Here is a 26,992-nt window from a genome sequence, read left to right on the forward strand (position 1 = left end):
CGAAACTACACTTGTTTCTTTCTCAACTCAGCACACAAGTTCTGGTTCACGCCCTGGTCACCTTTCATTTGGATTATTCCCTCTATGCCATTCTCTCTGGGCTCCCCAAAGAATTGCTTAATTGGTTCCAAATGGTACATAACTCTGCAGCAAGAATCATCAACTGCACCAAGTCCACCGATCACATTACACATAATCTCACCCAGCTTCATTGGCTCCCCATTCGCCAATGCATCCAATACAGATTCTTCTCCTCACTTTCAAAGTGCTTAATGATTTGACAACCCCAGTGTCTCTCAGACCTTCTTCATCCTCACACTCCTTCATATACTCAGCTCAGCTACTCTACCGACTGTTCCATGTATCAGACTTAACACCACGGGTGCCAGAAGCTGAGGTTCGCCTCGTCTTTGGAACACAGCATCGCTTCACCTCTATCAGCTGGACTCTGACAGTTTCAATCACAGAACACTTACCTGTTCAGATCAGCATATCAACTATAATCATGTTTGCTTGTTTTTTAATATGTTTTACATTCAGGATTTTAAATTTCTCCTAATATTACTTTTGTTGTTAATTTCATGCTGTAAGATGACCTTGAGTGTATTGAAAAGTGCCAAAATAAAATTATTGTTACCACTACTACGTGTACTGTCTGAGAGGTTATGTAAACAGGATTATTGTTTGAACATTTGTCTTTAATGTGCTTTCTAACAGGTTTTATTCTGATGATTTAGCCAGGTCAGAATAATACTCCTCCTCTAAACTTTGACAAACACTACATGTCGTTCATGTACAAAAAAAAGAACTGGTGCAGACTAAAATAGCTTCTACGTACTCAAATATATCCTCCTCCTATATAAACAAAAACAGATCAGTTGTCCCATAAAACCACAGCAAACCATCAATGGCTGCAGCTCCCAGCTGTGCTGAAGGAGCACATCATCTCATGAGGCCACCCTAAACCTGATAGGTGAGGAAAGCACCTGGTTAATGTACTTTATGTTCCATTGAGGACGATGACTGGCAGTTGGGGTTGTTTTGGAGTCTAGCAAGTAAGCCACTTGTTGAATGCTACCGAAGAGAAGCAACCACTACAGTGTTTGGGGTAAAAATGGTAGATTCGGGCCAGGTCATTACAGGAACTACGCGAAGAGGAGTACGGTAAATGGCACCACAGATGGACGAGTGAAATAAGAAGATAATGTGCAAAATGTGTGTGACTGGGAAGGAGAGTATTGTGTTCAAGGTGTAGGTTTTATTCTAGAAATATAATTGTTCCCCTGCCTAATGGGTTCGTTTTTCTGTGATAGAAAAAAAATGGTTTTTTTTATAAAGTTTGTATCATAAATGTCATGGAAGTGTGGTAAACAACAAAAGAGAAAGAACATGGAGGAAAAAGAGAGAGGGAGAGAGGGAAATGGCAGAGGACAAAATGGGGGCGTAATAGAGGAAGCAGAGGGAGAGAGAAAGAACAGATGATTGCATGGAATGAAAGAGGGATTGAAGGGGGAGGGAGGGGAGGAGATAAAGAGAACAGGGATGGGAGGGGGAGTGAGTGAGTGAGTGAAATGGTGGAGTGAGAGAGGGGAGAGAGAGAAAATGAGAGGCACCAGTGGGGGAGGGGAGGATGTAGAGGGAGAGGAAGAGAGGCAAGAGAAAGAGAGGGAGAGACAGAAGAGCGAGACAGAGAAAAGATGGGGGGGGGGGGGGGGGAGCGAGAGAGAGATGGGGCAGGGAGCAACGTGAGAGCGAGAAAGAGTGAGAGAGGGAGGGGCAGTGTGCAACGTGAGAGAGGAAGAGAGAAAGAAAGAGAGGCAAAAAGGAGAGGGAGGGGTAAAGTATGATGGAAACCCAGAGCGAGAGAAGAAAAGAGAGAGCGAGAGAGAGAGACAAGGAGGGAGGGAGAATGAAAGAGAGAGAGAGGAGGAAAGAGGAACAGAAATAGGGGGAGGGGAAGAGAGCTGGAAAGAGAAAAACAGAAAAGAGGTAGAAAAAAAAAAACAGGGAGCGAGTGAGGGAGAACGAGCACAAAACCCATCTCACTCTGTTTTGTGGTTTCACAAACATGGCTGCAGCAAAAGAAGAAAAAGAATGGCATGTTGGTGTTCACAAGGCCACACAAACACACACAGTAGCACAATAGTCCGACAGCAGTTATCACCTGTGTTAATCACTGTGGGGTAAAAACAGCTGCATCCAGGTATGCCATGATGTGTTCACAGCCCTTACTAAAAAAGTCTTTACGCAGTACTGCGGAGCGGTATACGAAATGTACTCAAATCCATGATATACATTTCTCAGATACTGTTATATCAGTGAGTGGATTAAATGGAGCACTGTGAAGGGTACTGAAAGGAACCTGTATGAATTGCACATAATTCTAATCATATGATACAAAACAAAATACAACACAACAACAATTACATCTCAAGTGACTGGCTAGACATGTAGCATGAGGGTGTGCTAACAGCTGAGAGGGGCTCTGCTGCTGCTTTCAATAACATTAAAGAACAGATGAAGAAAAGAGCAGAGATCAACCAAAATAACTTATGACCAAGACAAGATGTTTTTTATGGTTAAAAAAAAAAAAAAAGACACGTGACCTCATTTACCTGTGATCAAAGCTCACCCATATCGACGGGTAACCAGGTGAGGAACAGACAACATAGGCTAATAACTACAATTTTCCTGATAACAGAATAATCTGTGTCCAAAAATTGAGTTTGTTACAAAGCTACACTTCACAGCTCTCCTGTAGACACACTAACAAGCGTTTAGTCAACACACGAGGAAACAGAAAGTGGCTTTATGGATGGATGGGAGTGTCATATCCAACCCTAAGCCCCGTGACAGACTGGCGACCTGTCTGTGGTGTAGCCTACCTTGTACCCCATGACAGCATGTAGCGTCATAAGGACTGGATCTATAGCCAAATTTTTGTCACCATGAGTGGACTGCTTATTGCTTTGATTGTATGCATAGGTGTAGTGATGCCCAAATGCACTGAAACGACTGTCACAGTTATGAGAATGCAAAGTTTGGGGAGGAGAGTATTTAAATAAATAATACATGATTTTCAAATATTTGTGGCAGGCAATTTACTGCTAAATGCACCATATTTAATAAGAAGCATGCCTTATTTTGTGCCTGATGTAGCTGTGAAAGTTGCTGCCAGGAGTGTTAATTTATTTGGAATGGGGGTGGGGGTATCAGAACGAGAGCATAATTGACATGGATGGATTGCTCAATGCTGTGAGACGTGCTACAGCTGGCTCTGTTCTATAGCTTCCCCCCACCTAAAATGTAAAGCCACACATTTTACTGGTTTTCAGTAATGCAGTTTTGGGTTTTTTGGATGAAGGAAAAGCAGAGCTGAACTAAACTTAAGACGGGGGCCATGACAGAAGATTCATACAAGCAGCCAACTTACGTTTATTCAACAGGTGGAAAACTCAAAATCATTTTCATATTTGAAGGAAAATGGTACACAAGTGAATCTAAAACTGATGTTCAGTCCAACAGATGGCAGAATTCAAAAGTCACATGCTATTTTTACCAACAATTAAGGGAGAGGGAAAGATTCAAAGTTAAGGAGGGAGGGGGCAACTAACCCACAGAAAGAATGGATAAGAGACAAGGAAGGTAGTAACGATGTGTGACAATATTTAGTAGATAGACACACAAGCTGTGCAGAGTGAGGTCTTCCTTAGCCGTTCCCATATTCTGTCTAGCAATTATAGCTATATAATGCATGCAAACCACTGAGGTTCATGGTCTTAGAAACTGCCAACTCAAACAAGCGTGTTTTTTTTAAGGTTTCATTTCTTTTTTATGACATTAAAATGTTACATTTTCTGTATTGTCCTAAAAGAAAAATAATAGTGTAAACCTACCAAAAAAAAAAAGAAGTTCACTTTTGCCAAAATAACATTAATAATAGTGTGATATACCATGAAACTGCCTGACTTAAGAAATAATGCAAAGAAATTTTTTTTTTTTTTTTTAAATGCTGCAAATGTTTGTTTTGTTGAATAAAAAAAATTAAAAATAAAATCACCAAAAGTGTAGATCACATTAAAACCAAGGCTGTGCATCACGTCTAACCTGAGAGAATTATGAACCTCTACCTTTTGCATTACATTCTTCAGCACAAGTGTTTATCCAGGAATAATAATTGCTATGTGCTAACATTATAAACTGAAGTGATATTAAGGCAGTAAGGTACACGGAGTATGAATATCTGTTTGACCATCTTTTTGTTGTTTGTGTGTTTTTGTCTGCACAGGGAAGTATAGAAAAATAAAGTAGAACTTTTAGAACAAGAGGAATCTGAATTATCTGTTTGGATTTAATAATAGTCTGACATAACCATTAAAAAAAATTAAATAAATAAATAAATCGTAGCACGTAAACACTATAAAATCAACATGGCAGACACGATTAGACAGCGACCGAGGCAGCTGGTCTGGTGTGGAAAATCACGTAAATAATTAAAAAAAACAAAAAAACAAAAAAAAACTTCAAGGAGAAGTACTGAGTTATTTAAAATTTTAGTTATATAAAAGTGTCACTGGTATCAGTATTAGTTCAAAAATAAAAAGGTTCCAAAATCTTGATTTTTCACAATAGTAACATGGGTCTCATTCTCAACATCAAATAGGAACACTTAAAAAGGGACACTTGCCAAAACATCTAAAAGCACCAGATAAACATTATTCATTTGATATGCAAACAGAACACAGACCAGAATCTTTTCCCAAACGTAACCACTTAGCTTTGGTGTTTAAACCTAACCAACCAGTGAGAGCCAATGTAAAGAAACAAAGAGCAAAATGAAAAAAACTCCTAAGCTCCAGCACCATCACTTGAACTTGAACTGTTGCTTTCCAATATCACCATGGGCATCAAACTAGAGGACACATTGTGTGCATCTTTTAGACGCCCATGGCATCTCACAGAACTGCAGTTCTTGGCACCCTGCAAAGACAACACACTATGTTGCTGGTCCTTGCTCACTGATCTTATACAAGTAAATCCGTTGCAATGTACTTCATACAGAAGCCACACTTTTTTTTTTGTTTGTTTTAATGAAAGGAGTTTTATTATTATTATTATTATTATATCTAAAAATCCTACGCTGACATAATGAAGAAATCATACTATTGCTGGTTAGCAGAGGTGGTTTAAGCTGTATGTTTACGTCATTTGAGGTCATCAATTTCTCACTTCGTGCTGGTGTTCATCTCCCAGCATCAATTTCAAATGAGTCGTGAGATGCAATGTGTCATCTTTTGTGACATATTTAAGAAGCCTGCAGCTCCTAAAAGGACATTTTAGACATGTTTGAAACACAGTGACAGCAGCATCGAACATTTGACCTCACAGGTTAACGTTAGTATTAACCCACACAAACAAATATCGGCATCAACCTCAACCTCACGTTTAATCAGCAGTCTGACAGGCGCACACATGCAGCACATTAAACGACAGCACCGCACAGAACCTGACAAATCCATTTTAAAACGGCAGGATAGAAGTAGTGAGCGCTGACGTCCTGCACCATTTGCGAGAGGTCAAACTGTACCGACCCCAAGCAAAGAGCCTTTAACCCAAAAGTTCCCTGGAATAAAGAAAAACGTGATATAGGGAGAAAAACGTGGCCGTGTTTGCTTGTCTGTTTATATATTACATATGGACAGAAAAACCGGTACATAAACCCGCATGCAAAGATCAGCATTATTGTTACATTTTATACTTCACCTTTGTCCTACAAATTTAATTAACAACAATGAAATAATTCAGCACTTCCAGCTTAAGTGTGAGGGAAAACACAATCAGTTCAGCTGCTAGATAAATGCTGCTGCAGGCCTACCATTTTGTTCCAGTGTTTTGTAGCTGTAACACTTTCAAACTACATCCCTCCTTTCTCCTCCCCTCCCTCTAAATCACGCGTTCTTCATGTTTCTATGGATACACCCCTCTCTCTGCCATTCCCCCCCTTTTTCATCACTTCCTTGTCATCTTTGTCCAACATCTCTGCTACAGATTTCCTTTAACACACAGCAGCATGGCGATCAGGATCCAGCCGTCCCACTCAGACATGAGTGAAAGTACAAAATGGAATATAAAGAAAGTAAAAATCTATGGATAACCTCAAGTCAATTCTCTTCTCTTGTTCCTCACCAGGTGAATTTCTGCTACCGATACAACAGCGCCCCCACAAAAGAGACTGAGATTGAGCGATTTGCTCAAGGACACTTCAGAAGGTCTTGCCAAAACGGAGACTTAAACAGCACATTTTGGAACTGTAATCCGATTTTTTTTAATAATTTATCATCATCGTCATTATTATTATTATTATTATTATTATTATTATTATTACTACTACATTCATCTGTTAGAGTCATTGTCTGTCCCAGTCACTGTCTTGAGATACCTGGCAACCGAGGGGACAGAAATATGTTTGTAAGTGTGAAGATATACAGCGTTGTGCAAATGTTTAGTCACAAAAAAATCATGCTATGAATAAATTGCATTTATTACCCATACAATGTCCAACAAACTGAAAACCCCCAAATCAACCACTCTTTGCCAGCAGCAGTTTTTCTACTACAGTTGGTGCATTTGAGTGGAAGTTATTAAGGTGCCTGGGAAGCAGATTGTTGCCTCAGTTCTCTGGTCGCACCGTCTTCACTCTTCATGCAATCCCAGACTGACACTGTGATGTTGCATCTGCTGCAGAGCTACTTGTTCTTCTTGTTCCTGAAGATGGATCTTTTTCGCTGTGGGGGTACGTCTGGCTTACTGCCATGCTGCAGAATTAATTTTGGGCCCTGATAATCGCTTCCCTGACGACAGCACATGACTGATCAAAACCCAAACATCTGAGATTTGCACAACACTGCACATATCACCACATACATCCGGACATACATGAAACTAATCCATCAGACATGAAGCTTTCATTACCCCGGGGAGCGGCAGATGAGTTTAGTCTTTAGCAGGGGTGCACCAACACTTTCCTCGTGTACTTTCAGGCTTCACCCTAACATTTTTTTTTAATATTGTGAAATATTTATTTCAGTCAGCAACAACAGATTATCATTTTACATAAAAGTACTCAATCAAACAGTAACCAAAAAAGGAATAGGCTGAAGCCTTGTGGCTTATAATTATCCTATCCTTTACTCCCATAGGAAAAATCAAATCAAAATTACTTCAAAAAATGAACAGGTATTTGAAGGAAGAGCGATGTCGGGAGTGTAGAAATATTTTAGGGGAAGCAGTGATGGGAAAAGTGAAGCACGGTCCAAATTTTCTGCCAATTTGTCATGAGGAGTGAAACATTATATCTTTAATGGAAGAGCTTTGGTTAAACATTTTTTGAATTAATATGTCACAGAGTTCAGGACGTTTACCAATACCAGCAGCAAGAAAGCACAAAAAACACCGAGTGAGACACCTAGAGTCTGTAAAAATAAAATCAGAATAATTTAAAGGCCATTTTTCATCTTTCCTCTTGTCTCAAACTTTATGCTTTGCTGAATCCAAACAATTTTCAGACTGCTAACATTCATCCTACCCGATACAAGGCTCTTGATGGCCCCGCCACTGTCACTCGTGGATAATACAGGAATCTCATAAATGAGCTCCAACAGTTTTGCCACTCGGCATTAAATACTTCTGGAAAAGATGCTATATCCTCTAGCACTTTTTAAGGATTTAGTCCAAAAAGTCAGCTCTGCTGCCGTTTTAGCATCAGATGTGAAAATGTGATTCCTGCTGTGGCCTTGCTTCAGAGACTTTTGCCTGAAGAAACAGATGAGGACATCAAAACAAGGAAAAGAAACTTAGCTGCAGCCGTCTAGAGACTCTTCACTCACACAAACACACTCTATTCAACCCCAGGCATGTGTCTGTGTGTGTGCATGTGTACAGTAGTTGCATGTGAGAACATAAGTAACAGATGCAGGCAAATCAGACATTAACCTGCCAGGTCCCCATTACATTCCACTGTGATATCCAGTTGTATCCATATGAAACAGCAGGTTTTTCTCTGGTGCACTATCACCTAAACCAAACAGCATTTCCAATATTGAGAACACATTTGACTCCAACTGTTTTGTGACCAGGCAATATCATGGCTTATGTCTGCAGTTCTATGTTGAACTGTTGCATTATCAAGTACTCACCTCTTTACACAGTATCAATAATGACAGGAAATTGGTGAATTATTAATTATCTTTATAAACCACAGCATCTTGCACACTTTTTGTGTGAGTCACGCACTCATTTGTAATTCCTTTTAAGAAAATTGATTAATTACCATAAACACCATAAACAAGTAGGTAGAGAAAAAAAAAATATGGTAACATTTATGCTCGATTTGCACTTGTGAATAATTTGTCTTCTCCACAAAAACTAAACCCAGCAGGCCTAACATTCTTCATAATCCACAAGACATTTAACTTGTCTTCTCGGATCCAGTTCTCCAGCTACATTTCCTCAGTTTGAACCACTTATCTGCACTAATGGCTGAGCAACACAAAGTGTCAATCACACCCACACTGTAAAATGGCTGTATTGTCTCCAGCTCCCTTGAGGCCAACACCATCATCCAGAGGTGCAGCGAAGCTAAACATACATCACCAAAGGTAAAAGTACAGCATCACTGACCAGAGTGCTGTGCTAGTGTGTCATGACTACAGTTCTATCACTAAAGACGTACAGACGGAGTGAACAAAGAGAGAAAAGCGCATGAGGGAGCAGGAAACATAGACGGCGTTCACAATGCATGCACACTCACACACAGCTAAAATTACATTGAAAGGGCATGAACTAGGCCACCACTCTGCATTGCTGAAGAGCGGTGGTTAGCAAACCGAATAGAAGCTTGCAGAGACCCGAATGGTAAACACTAACACTGAATATAGTTGCAGATTGTGCGCAGCATCAGCCTGGATGATTATGGGTCTGCTCATGTCTGGCTAATAATCAGGATGCAATCAGAATGAAAGCGGAGAGAAAAAAAAAAGAGGAGGAAAGACTTACTAGTGCAAAACGAATTCAACCATAAAATAATTAACGGATTGTATAATAGCATGTTATCCTAGTACAGCAAAATAACTTCAGCACTGCTAATCTTTTTCATGCAGGGAATTTGGCATGATTGGGGGTATACTGGCAGGCCCAAACAGACTCACCAGACAACTCTTAGCAACTTCACAGCAAAGGCTGGCAAGAACAGCATTTAGCCAGACCAGCAGCGAGACCAAAACTGACAGGCATGACTCGCACCTAATAAGCATTACATACTGGAGCTTTCTAATAAAAACTCCTTCAGAGGGCACTCCATAAAACAGGCATTATCTTGATAAAAATATTCTGCATTAAAATTGCCCGTATCTTTTGTTGTTTTTCCAAGTTTTAACACATTTATCAGCTTAAGACAGTTACTGTTCCTCTAATAAGACCAAGAGCCTCAACCGGGCTACTGGCTCTGCACATCGGCACAGTGATGTTAAACAGGCATACTAGTAGAAAACACTCAACTTCTCCATTTATTTTTAGCACAGTAGCATTTTGCAGGAATCTGTTTATAAACTAAGGCAGTGAAGGGCATTAAAAATTTGACCTGAGTATAGTCGTATATGAGAAGTTAGTGGATTACCACAGTAACATCCATCCTGAGGGAAACAGAAATATTTGTACCATATTATCTTAGCAATGCATCCAGTATTTCTCAAGATGAATCTAGGGAACAACCAACAGGAAAAGTTTTTTGATTACCATATGCAGTAGGATTAAACTTTAAGAGATTCTGGATTAGGGCTGTTTGATATAACGATATATATCGGATGACGATATAAAAACGTCTATCGTTTCATTTTACGCTATGGTTTGTTTCGTGGTGTCGCAAAATAAACTGTTTAGGGCAATATTTTTTCACCGTTTTGATGGTCACTGTAGTGGTTATATTAATTTCTTAAAGTTATCTCTTTCTCTTATATTTAATATAACCACACTACTGAAGGACAAGCGCCTGTTTTTATGCGTTGTGGTTAGCAACAACGAGGGTAACAGCATCGCGTGTCCGCTTGTTTATGTTCCACATAAACCTTTCACAATAAAGCTCAAGATCCTGTTGAGACTTTTCAAAAATAAACTGAAAGAGCAGATTATTTACGGATGAGAATTAAAAAAAAAGAGCCGCCAGGTGCTAAAAAATAAACCTTAGACTCAAACGTCATAACAGGTGTTTTCCCCGCAGCACGCCGTGTAATAAATACTCACAAAGAAAACGGCGGCCGTTACAACTTATGTCTAAAAATGTATAGTTTCATGCATTGGTTAAAACACTCGACTCCAGGTACATGACGCGCAGCTGGAAACACTTCCCGCAAGTCGAGCTGCCCGAGATTCACAGAATTTACAGAAAATGTTACGTTTTTGTGATTTATATCGTTATCGGGACGATAGAATTCTTATATCGGGATATGAGATTTTGGTCATATCGCACAGCCCTATTCTGGATGTGTTAAAATAAATAAATAAATAAATAAATCACGGCATTCCATGCAATTATTCAAGAGAAATTTCAGGCTGAATTAACAAACTGATGCTGCGATCCCTCGAGCCATGCCACTTGCACGAGGAAAAAATTATTCTGGCACAGACGAGTCGAGGGTTAAATCCAGACCCCTTTCTCTGTCTGTTGTGTAGCAAAGTTTCTGGTGAAAATAACAGTTGACAGCACTGGTTTTTGGTCCGTTCACAATCATGAGAAAAACAGACAGATTAGGTACCACAACCGTTTTGCATTAAAGTGTAATATTTAAACACAAGCGTGCCAAAACTTCAACCAGTCTGGTAATGCAAAGTTATGAATTGTGTTATGAGTTATGCCCTAAAAGATGAATTGTCAGCTTGCTTTGGTAATGCAGTTACCCTAAATCTGGTTTTATTTTTAACAATTACAAAATAAAAAGCTTTCTTCCAGAAGATCTGGGCATTGTAGTGGTGAAACAGGCCTAAACACTGCACTCATGCAGGACATACAAACAAGCAGGCAATGCACATTGGAGGTCGTTCAGCTGTTACCAACAGGCCCCACACATTAGGCCTTTGTGCTTTGAGAAACATTTTTTTTTTAACCCTGCCTGCAGCACAGCGAAGCGCTGCAATGTGCTGACACCATCATCAGCTATTCTAAACCTTTTACCACAGCTGTATTCCCAAAGCGTGATAAAGAGCGGAAGGAGAAAATAGAAAAAGCCTATTTTTCATTTATCTTAATTTGCCAGAGAAGCATCTAATTTTCTGATAAGATGACTGGATTTGTCTTTTTTCTGGATTATGGGGAATAAGACTGCTGTTTGGCCCGGCCGGACTAGATTCAACCATCACCCTACTGATGATGATCCATAAACGAACGGCTTATGATCCCCTGAGTAACATACAGATTGTGAAAACCAGCAGCGGCAGTGCAGTGCAGTGCAGTAACACATTATCGATCCAAACTTGGGGAAATTCATCACTGCGTAACCCAATGGAATGGGATCACACCAGTAACAATGCTCGTCAATGTGTTCTAATTACTGCATTATGATATGAGCACTCAGTACTAATTAGTTTGACCACACCTCTAAAATTTTGACTCCATCGTGCATACTGACATCATTTTGACAAAATCTGACCACTTACATCCAGATGGACAAAGAAACACCTGGCCAAACACACACACACACACACACACACACACACACACACACACACTGAAAACAATACGAGCTACAATTTTGTGACTGGTGAAATCAGTACACTAAAACTTGACCTAAGTTCTACGGGTAAAAGTTGATTGCTTGCTTGTGATTTTTGTTGATGTTGACATTTTGGGGGTATGCATATTATAAGTTTAAGATATGGGATTAAAATAGGAAAAACAAACAAAACAATTGTGTGCTGCCAGCTCAGAGATAATAGATAATAACTTTGCAAGAAAAATTATTTGGCTGAAAAGCCTTACTGCACAAAAAGATGGGAGTTGTTATGATCAAACTGGGGAAGTCAAAGAGCCTCAAAACTGCATTCAGGGAGGCAGAGCACTGAAATCGATGTGGCCATGACTGGCCATCCACTATAGTGGCTTGACAGTTCAGGAAAAAGTACAACAGGAGCCAACAGATAAACTCTTTGAAAGACAACAATGGAAGTGGACTCCTCGACCTGAAAACATTGAACCTACATCACCTAACGCTCGTGCAGAAACAACAGAAAGACAAAACTGACTGAAGATGCTCAGCCGAAATGGCTACAGTAACAGTACAGAAGCCTGAGGTGAACGGCGGCGGTTGACGCCCTGTTCTCCCGTGGGCACTGGGATGATTGAGTCATTTAAGTCAAAGCATGATTTCAGGACACTCATTCATCACTTTGAAAGAGGCTAATGGCAAGTTCTGCAGCATGAATTAGGATCTGCACAGCAGTGATACCTTAGTGAACGCTGCTGAGTCATTTAAATATTTCCCTCTAAATGACCATCAATTAGATGACCCTTAGACCGCAATGGGAGGATATGTTTTTAATTACTGCCAGCCACTGAAGTGCAGTGACTCAGAGAACATCTATAGGCCCTGAGCTGCCAACTGGTATGCACAGTATGCAGCTGCCTTGCTGCATGCAGTGCACCGTCCTCATTACATGATTAGACACTGCATGGCAGGTATGCAAGGGGTCAGCAGTACGATTACTGGCTTTGGCTTTGCATTTCATTACATTTAATGGCACAGAGTGCCACAAATGGGACAGCCCTACAGTACCTTCACATCCCTTGACAAGCCAGTGTTAGATGCACTGACCTCATTAGTGCAGTGGAGGATACCTGTGTGGCCTATCATTGATCTCTGACAGCCCTTGGAGGAGTCAGCCAACTGGTGGTAGCTTGTCTTTCCCATAGCAGCAGCAAGCCGCTTTGGCTACAGGTTACTGCAGTGCATCTTCCCGGTGCTTTGCGGTGTCGAAATATCCCCCTTTGCGCAGGGTTGTGACCAAAATGTGGCCTCGACTATGCGTTACATACACCAAAGCTGAAAGTGGCCAGCCTTATCTTAACGCTGGCACTGCCGACACTTCAGCCTACTGAAAATAAACCATCATCCCCAGGTCCAAAAAAGAACTTCCACCGCATCTTTAAAAAGAAAGACCCGACAACTTAACGGCAAAAACTTTGTTGAAGACAGGCCTGCAAGACGTCTTTGGCACGAACGGGGTGGGTTATGTTGCATGTGCATGGTCTAGATTAGTGATGGCTAATGTGGCCTGGTGTCGCCCCTACTCCTTTATGCGCCTCTTTCCCCATTCTCTCCATCCCCCTCTCTCGACGCCATCTGTTTGTGGCATGAGAGAATGTGGAAGTAAAAAAAGAAAAGACGACATTTTGGCTGTAGTTGTTGACCTACATCGCGCGGTTGTTTTCGGCACGGCGTGAAAAGCCGCACCGAAAGACAGTCGCCTAAAGCGCACAGACGGTGAAATCGCCGCACATAACGCGCATACATTTTCGAGCCTGGTCAGGAGGAATTTAATAAGTTACGGTTGAAATACTCCTCCTCCGCCTCGCCGGGCCGGACAAGTCAACGCGCCAGCGCCACATATACATTTCTGTTCCAATTGTAATCTCCAAAGGAAGATAAAAGCGCAACTCACCTGATTCCAAAATCGGTTTATGGTGGCGACGTGGCTGTGGTTAATTTTAATATGGGAAAAACAGTTACAACGGTGGGTCCCCGTTGTGTGTAGCAGGAAGGAGGGAAGGGAAGGGAAGAGGGGCTGACGTGAATGAATAAACAACTGAGCTCCTCCTCAACGCCACAGCGGACTCTGGCTCAGCTACTTTAATAGGTACAGTTAATCACCACGCAGTGAGCATCATATGTTTTTGCACCTTTCATGAATTAATACTTCTGCGCTGTTTTTTTACACCCTTTACAATAATATACAGAGACTACAAAAGACGTGAGATGTTAACTTCAGAATTTCAGAATACATATTTTTGGCTAACCCTTATTAGGACTAACCTGTTTTACTGGGTAGTTTTATTTTTCATATTTATTTACAGTTTTTAAACTGTGCTGGACACAATTGTATGAGCTTAACAAAGTCCACCAGGTGGCACTATGTCTGCATCCCAAACACAGGAGTGCATCGCCCATGATGCACGGGCACTTTAAAGATAACCCTAACCCTCTAGATGTAAAGATTTTTTAAACAGAACTGTTACCGCATGCAAATATTTACTGTTGAAAATGTGTATATATGGAACAGAAGTAAGTATGCAGTGAACATAGACTGTATATAAAATGAGCTCAGACATTCCACACCTATAATAAACTCCTAGGTCTAAAGGTAAGTCAACGCTGGTGCCTTAAACCAGCAATATTATTATAGCCACCAAGGGGCGATACGCTAGTTGCAAAAAAAGTATCCGGTCCGGAGCCTGTGGGATAACACCTCTCTGACAGGAACCCTGTAAACACTTCTCTGATGATTGTACTGCCTTAGCTACTCATTTTGCTCACACAGAATAAAACGATAAGTCCATTGTTGTACATTTTAGTCTTTATACGTTTCAGATGGACCCAGTGGGCAAAGTCAATGTAGCGTCATAATTTTTTCTCACTGTCCAACCATGACAGCAGCCATAGCTTTGGGACTAACATTAAGCCTCCAGTTTGGTATTTAAGGTGACCATACTTCTTTGTTTGCTTACTTTTTAAATAGGATGTAAAAATAGGACCATATTTGAATTGAAATTCCAATAATGTAATTACTGGTTAGTTCACTTGGTTAGCAAGGTGAATCTGTGTTTCGCTGTGATATTAAATGGGATGGTTATTTTGGCCAGGAGGGGGAAAAAGCATGTAAAAATAAATAAATAACTGAACAGTGTATTTGATCTGTCACTAGTGGCCACAGCTCTAATGGTTCATTACCATAGATTCATTTATTTTATACAGGTAACTACAGTTGTCACAAAGGGAAAAAGTAGAGGGACCCCTTTTAAAATTGCAGGTTGTTAAATTGGAAAGTGTAAAGTGACTCGCGTAGTTTTTCGTGTCAGCCTCAAGTGGCCATTTGTGTTACTGCAAGGTTTGGCACAAACAATAATAATTTATTATTTAATAATAATTTGGAATATTTTCCTGGGATTTCAAAAGCATCCATCCATAGTACAGGAGCTGAAGCCTGTCCTAGGTGCCACAGCGCCATAGGACAGGGGGGGCACACCCTTGACAGGTAACCAGCTAGTTGAAGGGTCAACACAGAGACAGACAATCATATTGACACTATTCTAGAAATGTTTTCCTTCTACTGTAGGTGCTTGATGTAATTAAATCACACGTGAAATAAAATTAAAAATCTTAAGACTTGAGTTATAAATTTAAAAGTTAAGTTATTTAAAACATGATCTCAGTAGGTGTTGCATAAGGCAAAAATAGGCCTTTTCTAGTTTTTAAAAAAGTGTGACAAATTCATGAAATGTTTTGCTGTGAGAAAACATACAACACTGACACTAGAGGGCACAAGCACTCCACTGAGCTCTTGTGACAGCATGTTTTTTTCTGTGTCTAAGTGCTTCACATGTTATTTGATTAAGATTCCTTAATTCACTGCTGTTAATGTGTGAATAACTACATCAGTGTTAATCTTTATGAAGTGTCAACACAGGCCAAGGCAGGTCCACTGTAACAGCACTTTATGACAGACACATCATCGTCTGTCCAGTGGGAAATAGCGCTTCCTTTACATTTTACAACATGAAAGAAAGTCATCTTCATTTGACCAAGTTAATTTGCTGCTGACAATCAGGAAATGACTGATGTTTCGTGTGCAGTGTGCAGATGTGGCCTCCAGTCCTGTTGTTCTGTGCTATCAGTCTATGCAGAAGGCTGCGCAGGCAGGCCCCTGCAGTCTGTGATTATCCAGTCTTATTGACAGAATATGATCTTTTACATAAAGATGCCGCTGTGCCCTTCATTATTCACAGGTTCGTGAATACAGATGCGCTGCGAATTTTAAATGTTTGCAGGTCAGTGGTCTCAAAACTTTGGTTAAAACCGTGTCAGCGGAGTGAGATGAGTTTTTATTGATTTCTATGTAAAAGACTCTAGGGTAAGAGCACTGCACACTATGTCAGAGGGAAAATCCGCTCTTTTTCCCACAGGTAGCGAACAGTACCGGAGCAAACAACAGACAATGTGGGGGTGTTATAACTCATACTTGCTACACGCTGGCCATCTGAGGTTCTCTCACAGCCTTGCTTTAGCATATGCTTTTTTGTCTTCTGTTAGCAAAGCGTGCAGTTCAAATAAAAGATGGTGTATAAAGGACCATTTTTCCCCTATTCAAACATATTAATATTCAAGTCTTGTCCTGTTAGTTTATCATGATGAGCTACTGCCTGCTTATTATGTTGCAGAAATCTGTGCAGTAGAGTCTGCTGGAAAAAAGAGGCTTTAAAATGTTGCACCTGTGGGTGGTTATTTAACAGTGCGGCCTATCTCCTACTCGCCTACCTCCTGTCTAGACTGTGTGATTACCATCTGCTTCATCACTCTGGACTGTCCACTGTTTGCTGAGCTCTCTCTCATTCTCTCTCCCTCTCACAAAACACAAACAGCCACAAACACAAAAATCTAAGATACAAATGCAGCTTTTTTTTCTGCCAGGAAATCCACCTCTTAAAGTAGATTCATGACTGTCATATAATGTTACAAACTAATGTCCATCCTGCATAGTATTTCCAAACTAACGCAAGAACATTACAATGATTTGAAGATTAGAAACAAGTTGCACAATAATTAATCTGAAGCAGACTTAAAGGGAAAATGCATCAGTCAGACTTTGCCATATGCTACTTGTTATGGGCTGAGCTAGCTGGGGCTTGTTTTGCGTCGAGTATAATTTTCTTCTAAAACTTCACATAGAGCCAATGATGAGATCATCTTTGAGACAGTTGTGTAACAAGTTTGTGATGGTGAAAATAACAAAGTAGAGGAAGTAGAAGTTGTGGCGGCTAAGCTAACCTTACCAAGTTAACATCATCATTGTGACTCAGTTAGAATAAGCACCAGTGTGAGCCTTGCTGTATAATCATTTAAAACAAAATCCAATCATTCTTGCCGCTTGTTAAACTGTACAGCCTGGAAAACAACACTGTAGCGATCACACACATTAAATTTCACAAATTACAGATGTTCATAAAAATGAAAGAGCCCAGCGTGCTTAATTTGTTACACAAGTGCATTTTAACTTGGGGCTGCCGTGTGTTTGCTATTCATTCCAGGCAGTGTAGTACTCTGGTTTCCCATTCACTTACAGTGGGTTTTTATTAGGGTGTAACAGTATTACTTCATTTGTCCTCCGAGCTCCCATTTCTTTCCTGAGATGTACAGGCAGCGGCGTGTCGGGGCAACTGAAGTTCACATGTTCAAATTCAAGCCAAATCTCCTGAGAAAGCATGTGCTGTTGTGTAAGACGCTCTTTCAAAGAAAAATCCCGTGTTGTCACGAAACATTTAAAACACAGAGAATTCTTTGCTCTGCAGCTGTGCAGGTATGTAGGCTCAGCTCAGCGTTTCTGATCAGCTGAAAATGATAGAGGCGTCTCCAAGTACACATAATAATAACATGTTTTATTCTACATTTCACAAAAATGTAAGAGATGCATGTGAACTTTGACAGCAGTGTGAATGCCGCAGCAGGGTCAGAGTGTCTCAGAAAGTTTAATATAGCCGAGGTCCTTCTAGCCCCCTGGTGAGAGACCAGTAATTAACACGGGGGCATCTTCCTCCTGTTTGACACCCTGCTCTGGAGGTTATTTGAGGCTATGTGGCTCCAGTTAGGCTCGCTCAGGAGTGCGTGGTGTTAAAAATGTGTGAGCATGCAGAAGGACATGAAAGGAAAGCGATATCTTCATATGCAGCTGGCTGAACATTTCATAGGAGAAGACACATGAAAGTCTGCTGTCATGAAGCTTCTCTGTCATGGTTACTACATTATTATTTCTAGTCAGTGAATCAGAGAAGTTCTACATTTTCATCTTCTTTGTATTTACAAAGAAAACTCAGGTAATGGACACACGTCCTTAATCTGAGTGCTCATTTGTGAAAACTGTGCTTGATTTGATTACAGGAGTGCATCAAGTGCTTAACTGTGATTCTTCAGTCAACTTTAAAATGCGCTGACATCATTCATGTGGCAAGATAAATCAAATCATACTGATGTATTTTCTGAGCTTCTGAGTCCACTGAAAACAGGAAAAGCTTAAAGGATTTAAATAATGGCTCTTTACAATGTCGGGTTTTCAACAAGCGGTAATCAGTGTGGCACACGCATTAACTTTTCTTAATCCAGATAAATTATCCACTTGTTTGGAGCTGTGAAAAGTATTACCCAAATTACACAAGAGTTAGAAACTCTAGCAGAGCTGGCTAAGATAAGAGGGGAATGTTCGGAAGAAGCATGCTGTCAGGCAGCACATACAGACAGGATGCTGGGTCCGATGTGCTTCAGAACATACTGTACAGGCAACTAAACCTCACACATTCCAGTTTGTATTTGAATTATTACACTTACTATTGCAAACAGTCATTATTTTTCTTCTTTAGCCAAGCTCTCAATGGATGCCCATGTACAGCTCAACTCTCCTCCTCAGCGGTCCTTCTTCATGTTTACTTTGGTGTTTCTCGTCTTTGCTAGCCCTTTGCCATTTCAAAGGGCCACCTTTGTAAAGGGATCATTGCTCATTATGAAAAAAATGACCAACAGATCGTTATCCCCTCTCTGTGATTATAGTCCCCATGTCATCTATATTACACTGATGGAGAAGGTCACTGATTATTTTCTTTGGCTGTAAGACTTGCCAGATTTTTCTGCTTGCATGTTTGCTTCAAAGATGACGGTTTGTCAACATTGTGCTTGGCCATGCACTGACATTCTGACCTATTTAGAAGGGTTGACAGGATGCAGCTTCTGTAGAGTTTCAGTTTGCTGCTGAGACTGTACCGGGGCAATTTACATATGCCTTTCATCATTACTCACCGGGCTTTTCACAACCTGTTCTTGATGTCATTCTCCACTCCTCCATCTTGCCTGATGATGCTGCACAGGTATAAATACTTCTGTTGTTGGAAGTTGGATGCCATGTGCTTTCATTGGGTTAAGTGTCTCTGCACTGAGAAGCATTATTTATATATTTCTTTAGCTGATCTTCAGCCCAATTTACTCTCTGTAGTAACACAGTCCTGCATGTGCTAGTGTGTGACTGTGCGTGAATACTTTTCCTTATGTTCCATCTGAATAAAATCTGGTCTTTGACACGTCCTATAAGTAGATTTCCATGACTGCCCACCATTTGCGTGTGTACTGCATTACTGAAAAGCACATCTTGTGTAACATAGGCTGACTTTTAATTGCTGAAATGCTTTTTTTCTGCACAAGTAGCAGTCCTATTACTAATTGGTCCTGCTTTCCTCCAGACTGTTCTGTTCTCTGATCATCGGTGTTAAAAGGTCTCAATGTGATAACCTCTCCGCTGCAGGTTATCTCAGTGAAGACAGATCCCATTAAGCAATGATGACTTTACAAATACAACAGATTAATTGAGTTAAAATGATGTCATTATTAGATTTTAGTTCTGAAGTGGTTTAATACTGCAGTCCTTTGGGACAAAAATACACCATGCTTTCTGTCTCTTGCTCATATTAAAGCCTATTATGTGTTTTATCAATTCAGTGCTTCAAAGAAGCAGGATGTACTGTTTGCATACGGTGCAGAGTGAGAAGCATTGGTGTCATCAGCAAGATAAAATTAGGCTGGGTAACATGGATAATACATTCTTAGAAATTCCTCCAGCATTTAAACCCAAATCCAGTCTGACATGAACAAGAACTATGATATATAAAAATAAATTACTGAATGTTAATACGTTGAATAACAAACAAAAAAACCAAGAAAAAATCTCAAAAATGAAACATGCACTCACTCGACACTTCATCAGGAACACTTTCCTTTTCATAAGTGCCTTGATTATTTGTGCCATAAATTCAACAAGGTGCTGGAAACATTCCTTAGAGATTATGGTCCATATTCACATGATAGCATCACACAGTTGCTGCAGATTTGTCAGCTACTCAACCACGATGTGAATCTCCCATTGCTGGCCCATTCCACCACATCCTAACCACATGCTCTGTTGGACTGAGATCTGGTGACTGTGGAGGTCATTTGAGTACAGTGAACTGGTCAGAAACCAGTCTGAGATGATTTGAGCTTTTTGACACGGTGTGATATCCTACTGAAAACACCCATCAGAGGACGGGTGCACTGTGGTTATGGTCAGCCACAATATTCATGTAGGTTGTAGTGTTTAAACTATACTAAGGGCCCCAAAGTGCACCCCACACTACTACATCAGAAGCAGCAGCAGCAGACTTAATCACTGATACAAGGCAGGATGGATACTTTCATACTTATGCCAAATCATGACCCTACAGTTCAAATGTTGCAGCAGAAATCAAGACCAAACTTTTTTCAAGTCTTCTGTTGTCCAGTTTTAGTGTGCCAGTCTGAATTTTAGCCTCAGTTTCCTGTTCATAAGAGTGGCACCTGGTGTGGTCGTCTGCAGCATTAACACATCTGCTTCAAGGTTCGACATTCTGTGCATTCACAGATGCCCTCCTGCATAGCTTGAGTTTAAAGAGTGGTTATTTGAGTTACTGTTATCTTCCTCTGAGCTTGAAGCAATCTGGCCATTCTCCTCTGACCTCTGGCATCAACTAGGCATTTTAATCCAGAGAACCACAGCTCACTGTATTTTTTTTATGTATAAAGCCAGTAACAGTAATAATCAAAGATAAAGAGAAGAGCCTATTTTTGCTCCTTGTTCATTTACAACCTGGAGGATGCAAATATCTCCCTGAAAGCCGAGGGCAGCTCATGTGTTTGAAAGTTATACTGTTCATCTTGCAGAAAAAATAAGTTAGCAAGGTTTTTGGTATCCAGTACAAAGCTTTGATATAAACCTTGTGATTTTTAGTAGATAGGAGGATGTAAGCCCCGCACCTGTTAGGGGGTTCTCCCTCCTTCTTTGGAAAAAAGAATATTTTAGCCTGAGGTGAGAGGTTTGCACAGGTGCTGCTACTGTTTGATGTAGAAACTCTGACTCGGGGAAATCCACCCACCTTTATGTGTATCTGAGTTGCTGAAAACTTTCTGCTGATTTCATAGTAGGTTTTACAGTACAATTTCAGATATCTAATAAGTCTTTGGCACATGATATCAAATGGAGAGTGTTCAAAAACATAAAGTTATGATTTAAAGCTGACAGGAGGCCACCCTGAGCGATACTTTGCTACAGATGTTCAGGCCAGAACTAAAGACTATAGACAGTTTGCAGGTTTATGCTTTATTTCATTACGAAGGTTTTCCAGTGACAGAAAATTACACTTTCAAAAAACCACTTAAAATACACTTAGGGTGCTTGTTTGAGCTTAACACCTTCCCTTAGTGTTCCTTGTATGCAAAGCCAGTTGCAGTAACTGGAGGTCTGACCATGGCCCCTCCTGTGGTACAACAACAGGAGAACCAGCCTATCTGACTCCTTAAGACTCAGCCCAGCTAGGTGTCTGACCACCAGACACTTGCTGACAAGCCCCCCACCCTGGGACCTGGCTCCAAGGTGAGGCCTCAGTAACCCACATTCACGTAATGTAGGGAGTGTTTTCTCTTCCAAAAGATCTCGTGAATTGCTCTTAGTTTACTATAATTCACTTAGAACCAGTTTGCCTTGGGGAAGCCTACTTGGGGCAAATTGCCCCCAACAACATAACTTGCAGGATCATTACGGCACACAGACCCCTACACCATGATAAGACTGTAATTCATGGAAAGGCCACACCTCCACATCAAAAAAGAGCCAGTTGAGGTGGATCAGGCTTCTGACCAGGATGCCTCCACGGCACCTCCTAGGTGAGGTATTCCGGGCATGTCACATTGGGAGAACACTCAGAGGCAGACCGAGGACACGCTGGAGAGATTCTATCTTTTAGACGGCTTAGTAACGCCTTAGTGTCCCCTGAAAAGAGATGGAAAGTATTTCCCCAGGAGGAGATGGAATGAGATCTTTCCCACTGACTCCCAGATCTGGATCCCACTTCTAAGTTGGGCCAAACTCCAACTCTCTTAAATTGAAATTGCAAGTCTTTCCATAACCTTTTGAATCACTGTGCAAACAAACCAAATCAATCAAGCGTCTTTGGCAGATGTAAATGTTGATCATTACTGCCTTTTCAAAAACACATGTTAAACATATTAATTGTAAACTGCAAAAGACAAGAAACTAACAGATGGCTTTCATGTGTAGATGTTACGCGTTCAGGTCAGCACAAATAAAAGTCTGTTCACCCCACTGGTCAGAGCAGATGTCTCAGCACTTATACCTAAAAACCAAAACTGTCTGCATGGCTTTCTCCATGGGGTAAGTTGGAAAACACATTTTAAAAAATAAGACCTGGTTTGTTTCCACTTCTTTATTGTTCCATAAGTACAGGGAAGAGAAGCACTGCTAAGAGCTTGCAGCAGGCGAGTTAAGTGTCACAGAGACCACATTACCCACATGGCTAAAAATATGAGATGGGGCTTTACGCTTAGGAGATCCCAAGTGTGTGACGGAACTTGCATAACCTATCAGTGTATCATTTAGTTGTTAACGCAGAAAGATTGCTGGGAAGCTGTTTTGTTAAAAATAATAATCCTTACATGTTTGAATATTATAAAAGTCTCGCTTTAGTGCAGTTTTTTCTTTAGCTTTTCAGTGGACTTGACAACAAAAGGTTTAATAGGGATAGCACTTAAAAGTGGAGTGAAAGGGAAAAACTTTACCACTTCACTCCATCAAAAAGCACATCCATTATAACTGATGAAAGCTTGACACCGGCTACTGACTCATATGTCAGTGCAGCACATTCCTGTGTCATAGCCTCACACATGCTTTTATGTATCAATTAAATCCCATCAGCCAAAGGTTATTCAGTATCTAGAGGGTCAAAAGATGAGCCTGGGCTGATGTTCCCGCACATCCTGTTACCAATGAGTCACTTTAACACTAAAAGACCGATTGTATCATAAAAGAGAAAAAGTCCCAGTGGCCTTGTTGGTCACATCTCTCTGACTTTATTGTGGGCAGTGATTGCTTACTACTCTTTTCTTCTCCCAAAGGTGCTTTAAGCCATTTAAGTCGAGCTCTTTGCTGAGATGTTCAGTTCTTGATGGTCAGAATTTGCTTTGAACATCAGTTTGGCTGAAATGTGATTTTAATGACACCCTAGGAGAATTGCTTTGCATTTAAACTTCAGTACTATTTAGTTTTTTGTTTGGCAGTGGTTTTTGTATGAAACTGGGACTCTGCGTGCACAGTGTTTAGATCATTTTAGCATAATTTGATTTTTTGGGGGGGCTTTTTTTGTCAGAGTTATTCACCAGTTGGATCCAGATTTTCTTTGTTCATTTTCTGTCTTGCCTTGAGCTCTTTAATAAGAATTTTACACCTACAAACACACTGTGCTAGGATCTTTTTGTTTGTTCTTGGCTGAAATACACTTGGTGATTCATTCCTCTAACAGTGTTTATTCAGCAATAAAAAGTTAAGTCCAAAAACGTTATGTTTTCTCCCCAGTCTTAGTGTTTCATAAAGGTTTTTAAATACAGCTTTGTGTAAAGTAAACACCAGTTGTGACTTTGTCACGGTCTGGCTGGCAGACCGTGGGGATGTGGGGAAAGGAGGACCCAAAACGCAGACTCTGCGATGCAAACAGTGCTCTTTATTTACAGTGAAAAGGCTGTAAATACAATAACTCCCCGTTGCTCCCTCGAACCCCGTGTGCGTGCTTCCCTCCGATATCTGTGCTCGTGCTCCCCGCTGTTGTGTTTCCGCACCCCCGTGCGTGCTGCCTCTCCGGACCACTCCTCCTGTAGGGAAACCAGAGACGCAGCCGTCAACACTAACCCTCGGCGGGCATATACGCACAGCACAGACCTACGCTAACACACACTGACTTGGTAAGATAACTCAATGATCCCGCGTCGGTGGGAGCTCCAAGACTCTCCTAAGTAGCTCCCCCGACGAGCCCTGATCAGGGATCCTGGGTCGCCCAGTCCCAGGACCCTGACAGACTTTTACATTCCATTTGCTATATTGATGATATTGTGGTAAAATAAGGTAAGTGGAGCCCATCCCAGCTGACAGAGGCAGGGTACACCCGGGACAAGTAACCAATCTGACACAGGGCTAACACAGAGAGAGATTCACACCTATTGAATCACCAGTTAACTTAACCCCATTAATTGCATGTCTTTAGACTTTGCTAGGAAGCCGGTTTACACAGAGACAACCCATGCAAACTCCATACAGAAAAGATGGTTCACTTAACATAAGCTACAGCAGTTTGCTGACCATGACGTGATGATCAGAGTCAGGACACTTGCAGTCAAATTGTTGGTATCACTAACAGGCTGAAAGAAGAGAGAAGATAGCGGTTACAGGTTAAGCGCTTCCTAACTAGCCATCTTGGTCTTGAGCATTGTTATCATCAAAAACATGGTCTCTGTTATTCCTAGAGTAATGTTGTACATGCTGTTTTATAGGACTGTCATTGTTGGTTTCCAATTATTCATAACATAATGGTGATGAATGCTGGGTTGAGGGGATCCTGTGAATTTTTGCCTAGAACCTCTGTAGACTCTGGAAGTGCAACTGTATTTCTCTCTATATTCCTGTGTCTTTGCCCTCCTTGAGCTCGGCTCTGCCAGAGTTTTTTTTTTTTTCTTATTTAAAGGGATCATTTTAATTTTTTTTCCTCCATCATTTTCTTCATTCCCAAATGCTTGCTCAAAGCAGGAGTAAAGCATTTAATTCTTTGCTATACAAAGAAAACTGAAATTGAAAGTGTGTTGCCTGTCTGGCACTGAGTGTTAGAAAGGATACTAGCAAGAAAAGGTTGAAGGTCTCTAAACATGAATCTGTGTGCACAAATATTTTAATGCCGGAGTACGCTCTCCTCCGGTGTCAACCTTTGCCTACCTTTAGCGTAGGTGTCACCTTCCTGTGGTTCCAGCTCTCAGCTTACCAGCTGACATACCTGCATAACCTCCTCCCCTCCTGCTCTTAAGCACCGACTTATCCATCTGTTTTTGCTCCATCCGGCTTATCCACCTGAGATCACTCCATCTACTCATGTAGCAGTCTTGCTCAGGCTCTCAGTGTATCCTTTATAAACTTCACTGCCTGCCCCCTCTTTCCTGCCACTACTGGATACCTATCTGTATAATACTCTCCTGAATTCCTCTATTGTACTTTATCAGCTTGTTGTAAGTCAACTTTCTTGTTGTTGCATTGTGCATTTTTAATTAACATGCTGGAAATGATGAAACTGCATCTCTAAAAGGTTATATTTATACAGCTGGGGAGAATTTACACAACAAAAAAAAAGAAACATTTTGTGTTAATTATTCCTACGTATGTCGTCTTTGATAAGAAATTCACTTTCCTGACTGTACAAGAAATCACTCCAGGTTCTGCATGTCTTTTTTTATTAACCAAAGCTATCTTGGAGCACAGAGAGGACTATGTGACGCTATTTGAAAATCTTTAAGCAACTCTGGCCCTCAAAATCCAACTTTTGACATTAAGTGAAAATGAATGTGTAAGTACAGGATATGACCAGTGTTTCTGGGAAGAAAGTATGATTAGGGTCCCACTCCTTGTCACAGATTGCATCATTTCCTGCTTCTCCCCTCCAGGATGATTGATTTCAAATGTGCTTCGAGGGGCTTGGCTGGCCTGGACAACAATGACTCTTCTACATCTCAACAAGGTCAGAGCTCTACAGTGTAAGAGTGCGTTTGTTGTCTGTTCTCTGCTGGCTCTCCTTCTGTTTCTCCCTGCCTTTCTTCTCAGATGTGTCAGTCCATCAATGATTGATGTCTCCCCGTAGGACTTGACTCATCTTTCACCTGCAGCCTGCCTCACAGCTGTTCAATGAGCTCAGAACCGGCCCACATGCAAGAACACACAACTCTGCACAACATAATATAAGCCCCCTTTGAGCCGATGTGGTTTTTGGAGAGTCCAAAGCCTGATGTATCACATGCCTCTGTTTTTTCACGAATCCTCATGCATCCAGTATTTTTCTCTCCGCCTAGTTTTTTCCTCTTCATGTTTGTTTTGTTTATAGCGGAGATTCACAACTGACAGATACGTCCAGATGCTAGCTATGTCTCCTTTTTGCCATCTTTGTTTGAGAATAAATGCTTTTATTCAATGTATGTCACACCCTTTATTGCCATTCCCAGGAGCAGAGGAATAAAAAGCCACTTTTCAGCTGCATGGGCTGTAATTCCATGTTGTCAGAGCCCATTGTATTGCAGAAGCTGCATCTGTTCTTGTCTTGTATTGTCTATTGATGATGTGGGAGCGGCAGACGCCTCAACGGGCACAATTATGCAGCTTCACAAACCAGTGAAACTGCATTTCCCTATACATGGATCAGCATTTTTTGAAACCAAAGGTGAGGAAAGGCTGAATAAATATGTTTATCTTCCACAGCAACAGAACTCTAAGCTTTATGCGAACACTCAGCTCCTCAGTGCCTACGGTAACATATTCATGTAAATGAGCAGGTCATATACCCTCAGCACTGGCTTAGCCGCAATATCATTTCTGTTTGTTTGGCCTTGGTTTCTGGTTTAGGGCAGAGATTATGCCTGAAGAAAGTTTTAAATCAAAATCCTTGCTTTAAACAGACAAAACCACATGTGTTTGGAAAAACATCTTTTGAAGAGGCCACTCAAATATGTCACTGCTATCGACAGCTAGTATTTTGTATTTTTGCTTAACACAATGCTCAAAACAGCAAAGGCTGTTTGACAAAGCA

General features: G+C 40.9%; 1 protein-coding gene and 1 long non-coding RNA gene across 2 annotated transcripts in view; one reads left to right on the top strand and one right to left on the bottom strand.

Moving 5' to 3' along the window:
* znf710b (zinc finger protein 710b) overlaps positions 1 to 13,839 on the bottom strand; it is a 27,670-nt gene extending 13,831 nt beyond the window's left edge. The window contains exon 1 of the mRNA XM_026172266.2: positions 13,708 to 13,839. The gene's annotated coding sequence lies outside the window, so the exon portion shown is untranslated. The remainder of the gene's footprint in view (positions 1 to 13,707) is intronic.
* LOC145429655 (uncharacterized) lies at positions 13,418 to 26,380 on the top strand. Its single transcript, XR_013909920.1, has 3 exons — positions 13,418 to 13,902; positions 25,860 to 25,933; positions 26,054 to 26,380. It is a non-coding gene; the product is annotated as an uncharacterized LOC145429655 (long non-coding RNA).
* The last annotated feature ends 612 nt before the right edge of the window (positions 26,381 to 26,992 follow it).

This window comes from Astatotilapia calliptera, chromosome 1 (genome assembly GCF_964374335.1).
Source record: "Astatotilapia calliptera chromosome 1, fAstCal68.1, whole genome shotgun sequence".
Classification (NCBI taxonomy): Eukaryota; Metazoa; Chordata; class Actinopteri; order Cichliformes; family Cichlidae; genus Astatotilapia; species Astatotilapia calliptera.